This window comes from Telopea speciosissima, chromosome 4, assembly GCF_018873765.1.
Source record: "Telopea speciosissima isolate NSW1024214 ecotype Mountain lineage chromosome 4, Tspe_v1, whole genome shotgun sequence".
Classification (NCBI taxonomy): domain Eukaryota; kingdom Viridiplantae; phylum Streptophyta; class Magnoliopsida; order Proteales; family Proteaceae; genus Telopea; species Telopea speciosissima.
In genome coordinates this window covers 67,633,173-67,639,208 of record NC_057919.1, presented here as the reverse complement: position 1 = coordinate 67,639,208, position 6,036 = coordinate 67,633,173, and positions in this window count along the sequence as shown.

The following is a 6,036-nucleotide window of genomic DNA, read 5'->3' as shown; positions in this document are numbered from 1 at the left end:
ATTCAAATCCTAAACCTAATAAGAAATGTTGTCCATAATGATAAATTAGGTTTAGAAGAACATGAAGGTAAACACAATAATTTCTTGCATTCCAAAGGAAGTAGCATGTTATTGAAATCGCAAATAAAAAAAGGAGAAAGAACGCTACCTAGTATTATGCCTTGGTGTGTATTTGTGGCTAGGCACAGTCGTGCACGAAATGTTCGATGCATCCCCTGGTGCACCGATCATTTCACGTGCAGTTGTGCCTGACAGAGGTACTAATTGCGGCACAACACCGATTGGCATTGTTTATCCCTTAAAAAAAAAAAAATTTCTCTAGCTATAAAAAAGATGTATTTAAAAGTAGGGATTCAAGTATTCAACCAATATCTAAGACAGAAGATTCTGGGAGAATTCATTTTGTGAAATCAAAAGAGACTAGTAAATGCCTATCTGAATCATAATCAGTCTGACAAAAAGCACACAAGGAGATGGACAGATTGTATCTAATAAAATGGACCTCAAACTAAAACTTTTCAAAAAAGTTTTGTGAAAGTATAATTTTACCCCCCAGTTTTGGATAATTTTGCATACCCCTGAGGTTTACAAATATTAACACATACACCCATTCTATCACTTTATGACTAACTGTGTTAAAATCAAGGGATAAAGTTACAAAAATGCCCTTACAAGAAAAAACGTTCAACTTATCTTCCCCAAATGTAACCTAGGGATGAACAGAGACCAAGGCTGTTAGAATCCGAGCTCAGCAGATATTACAACTCTGCTTCTTCAGTCCGGCTAGGAGAACTTTCGTGGAGGCAACCGGACATCAGCATCCAAATGATTGAACTCACAAGCTGCAAATACCCATCAAAATATATTCCTGCTAAGTCAGAAAGTAATCAAAACCTATATTCCAAAAAAAAACCCGTAAGTTCATCGATGAGAATGGATTTGTCCATGTAACAGTCGCTGATTAATTTGTCACTTTTGCAGCACTTCAATCTATTGATCCACTCAAAACATCATCTACCAATTGACCAATCGATTGGGTCAACTCTAATTGGAGCACCACACTTGTAATCTGGATTCAGAACACCATTGATTTTCCATTTTGGGGGAGGAAATAGTGCAGTTCTGTTCATATCAAGTGGGATCTTATAAACCTGTAATTGGAAGATAGCTTTGGTTTTGATCCCGTCCATGGTGGTTGGTAAGAAGTACCATTTCGGTAATGGAATGACAAGTTTCCAATTTTCTCATCTTTGGCTTTATCAGGAGGAAGATCAGATATCTTGCCCTCTTCTTCTTCCTGGTTCTCTTATTCTACAAGGACTTCGATTTAAGGCACAACTAACCCGAGCATCTCTGCAATTTTTTCTTCTTCATCGAAGAACGAAGAATAGTAAAATCTCTGTCAACTCACAACTCTTGAACCGCGCACTAAGAATACGTACACGTTTTCACAACAAGAGTATGCTTTGTTCATTTGTATTGCAATAAACCAATCTTCAAAATTGATTTCTTCGCAATTAAAAAAGAGTGATACAAGCTGTCCATCCTATTCTGTAATCAGATGAAATGTGCAAATTTATACTAACTCCACAGCTATCAGCACAAGGTAATGGATTTGGATTTGGGCATGTTAGGGATTTGGACATCTCTCTTTGAAACCCTATTTTAGGGTAGAAGCATAAGTGGAATGGGGAGGAAGACGAGTTGCAGGTGAGTGAAGGGTTCAGATTTGGGGTTTTTCCCTAATTTGAAACCCTAAATTGCCAAGGGCAATTCCATCAGTTCAAATCTAAATTTTAACGCAGTTAGTCATGAACTGACTGAATGGGCTTATTTGTTACCGTTTGCAAACCTCAGGGGGCTATGCAGAATTTTTCAAAACTGGAGAGTAAAATATCCTTTTGTCAAACCTCAGGGGTGGTATGTGTAAATTACCCGATTATTTGAATATGGGACCCCTGATATCAATGAATGTTGTGGGGGAGGCACAAAGGACCAAGACATTCAGATCCTCTACTGCCGAGTTGCCCGATAGGATGGTACTCCCGAGACACAGCAAGACGGAGAATGACCATCTTACCCCTGTTCGAACGTCTTATCTGAGCAGGGATAAGGCAGTCAGTCACTGCCTTGCTGTCTCTCAACAGTATGTCCTGCCGGACAGCTCGACAGTAGAGGATCCAAATTGTAGACCATAATACCAAATACTCTCAGAAGGGCTCCTCCATGGTTTCTATCACAAGTCACAATCTTACTACTTCAATAGGGTTGGTAGGGTTGGTGAAATGAAGCCACTTATGGCCAACGCTAGCAAATTGGAAGTGGGAAATGAACATAAACGCTATAACGCTATGGTTCAATTGTGTACCACTCGTTTTGTCCCTCTCTTTAAATTCTCACACTGATTTTTCGTTTCCTTCAAAAAAATGTGCATTTGAATGACGGTGTGACTGTGTGACTGTGTGGTGATTTTCAGTTTCATGGTTCCACCACCAACCACCAAAGGCACCACCTAAATAAATGTTGAAAATTCCTTATCATGCATTCAATGAGTTATGTAACTCCATCTGAAATTGAGCAGGAGGAATTTGTTTCTTCTTACATATTGACCAACGATTGCAGTGAAAATAGAGATGGCTACCATGAATCAATGGCGAACAAACTTTGTAATTGTTTGAATCGGTGATCTGATAGCGCAGTGGATTTGGATCGGATATAGAATTTTTATATTCAAATTTGAGATCAATCCATAAAGAAACGAAATGAGAACAAATAGATCATCTTAGAGCCGCAATTGAAGTTCCTCATGTAGATAATAGTTCTTCATCGCTTGAGCAATGATTGGAATTGAAGATAATCAACATTTGAATCTTCAATATGATAAGAATCGTTATCCCCTCCAATTTTCTGCCTGCTCCAATTCCCTCCAATTCCTCGCTAGGTTATCCTCCTCTTTAAGGGTAGAAAGGTCATAAAATCTAGGATAAAGTACACGTACCCCCCTATAATGCACCCAATATTCCTCGTACCCCCCTAAACGGCTCAATATTCCACGTATCACCCTTCAATATTCCAGGTACCACCCCTGTTTTACACCCCAAATGCCAGATAGGTCCAATCCGTTAAATACCACTGTTAGATGTAAAATTTTTGACCATTTTACCCTTTGCTCCACTTTCTTAAATATGAAAAGACTTAATTACCCTCACTTATTTCTTGCCCTAAACTAATTGAAAATGACAATTTTACCCTTTGTTTTATTTTTATAAATGAAAAGACCTAATTGCCCTCATTTATGTATTACCCTAACCTAATTTGAAAAGACTATTTTACCCCTAAATATTTGTTCCTAAAAACCCCAAAATGCCCTCATCTTCCCCAAATCATCATCTTCTTTTACATACCCACCACCACCACCACCGCCACCCACCCACCATTAACACCATCACCAACCCAACCCCTTCATTCTTCTCGTTCTTCTCCCCCCCCCCCAAAGCCAATGGCGATTACACGAATCATTGTCTCTCTCAATTCAAGCACATACGGAGTTCCCAAAATCGACCAAGAATTAGTGAAGGAAACCGTTAAACAAGTGACGATGTCTCCTACTCATTTTGTGTCCCCTAGATTTCAGAAGAAGGAAATAGAAGAACCAGAAGTCATCATCGCTTGGAAATTGATGGAAGATCTTGAAGACATAATTCCCATTTCGGTACAGACCAATACAAGCCCCACATCACGAGTTGCAGATGCAGATGGGTGGAATCCTTCGAAATTCATCAACGAGATCAACTCTCCAAAGAAGCAAAAAAAAAATTCTCAGGGAAGGAAAACAAGCATTGACAGAGCGGTTATGATGGTGCGATTGGGGGAACATATCACAATTCCAAACAGGTACTGAAACCCTTTTCTTCTTTAGAGAACGTGCAGAAGAAGGCTACACCCACTTTGAAGACACCCACGAAAATCACACTAGTAGATCTCAATTCAAAATAGTTTCAGATTCCACACTGGATTTTCAACTTCGAGAAAGAATTTTGAGTCCTTCGTCTGTTGTTAAATGATGAAAATGGGTTGATCCAATGCCCTATCTGATGTTAAATGATGCAGAAAAAGAAATTTGAATATTTCTTTGTTTGGGAAGGTGGTATGAGTTTGGGTTTAAGGGATTTTGGTTCTCTGTTCTCTAGCACATTGAGTGGGAGAAGAACGAGAAGAATGAAGAGGTTGGGTTGGTGATGGTGTTAATGGTGGTGGTGGTGGCGGTGGCGGTGGCGGTGGTGGTAGTGGGTATGTAAAAGAAGAAGATGATGATTTGGGGAAGATGAGGGCATTTTGGGATTTTTAGGAACAAATATTTAGGGGTAAAACAGTCTTTTCAAATTAGGTTAGGGTAATACATAAATGAGGGCAATTAGGTTTTTTTATTTATAAAAATAAAACAAAGGGTAAAATGGTCATTTTCAATTAGTTTAGGGCAACAAATAAGTGAAGGTAATTAAATCTTTCATATTTAAGAAAATGGAGCAAAGGGTAAAATGGTCAAAATTTTGGCATCTAAGGGTGGTATTTAACGGATTGGATTTATCTGGCATTTGGGGTGTAAAACAAGGGTGGTACGTGGAATATTGAGCCGCTTAGGGGGGTACGAGGAATATTGGGTGCATTATAGGGGGGGTACGTGTACTTTACCCTAAAATCTATTATAAGTTCCTACAGTTAGCAACTAACAGATTTTACTAATGGCCTGGGTTTAAGTGTTAATTATGTTGAAAAGCAAGGGTTACGGTTGTAATGTTTTGAAAAAACAGGGGGGAAAGTATTGTTTAAGAATTCATCAGGAGAAATCCGTATAATTTACCCAAACATATATGATGACATAGTCGCAGCAGTGTATAACACCAGAAATATATCAGCCCAATTTGCCTGCCCGTCAATTTCTTCAATTCCCTCTAGTAGAGGAAGGTGGACCCCATCTCGGGCTATGTGTTTGGGTAAGAATTTAGGGTGGTCATTTCCACCCTCTATTAGATGGAATTGAAGAAATTGAGGGGCAGGCAAATTGAGGGGATAAAGATCCGTATAACACCACCAAAACGTGAAATACTGTACTCTACTGGCCAGACGAACAGTATCAAAGTTTTTTGGCGGTCCAAATTAAGGTTGTGTTTAGTATGCATTCTTGGAATACATTCTAGGTCAATGTCACATTCTTGGATGTTAAAAACAACTACTTTTGTCATCCAAGTATGCGAAATCGACCTAAAATGCATTCCAAGAATGCATACAAAACACAGCCTAGAAGTACCAAATCCAATAGCTCAAGAGACATTTGCATAGATTGATTATATTCGATCTAGACAAGCTCGTGGAAAGATTCTAGCCTTAAGAGCTTGAAATTTGACATGTGATAATCCAAAGAGGCAGACGTAATGAGAACCTCTTTAAGCGGACCAAATGAGAAACTTCAACCAAGCATAGAAACTAATGTGTTGCAACCATGGTTTCATTTTATCATGTAAAGTAGAAATGTGGTAAAAAAAAACTATTAGATATCTACAAAATTATATAAATTAGTTACATGTCAAATTTCAACCTTAGGCTGTGTTTGGTATACATTCTAAGTCAATTTCGCATTCTCGCATTCTCAGATAATAAAAATAGTTGTTTTTATCGTCCTAGAATGCACACCAAACACAGCCTTAAATTCAATCATTTACGTCTCCCTATCAGGATTTAAATCCTCTCCAATTCCCCCATGGTGCAATTTGGGGTGGAGAGGTCTACACTTGGCAGGCGCAACATCCAACGGTCGGAGCTGCACCGCCCCAGTTTTTTTTTTTTCTTCTTTCTTCTCGAGCTCGGCACCGTTGGATGTCTCAACTCGCACCTACCAGGTGGTGACATCTCCACTCCGAACTGCACCGCACTTGACTATTAGGGAATTGGAGAGGATTTTTTTCCCTCCATGTCATGGCATGCCTACACATGTATGTCAGTGTACCCCTTTGGTAATCAGGTGCGCTCTCTTTGTAG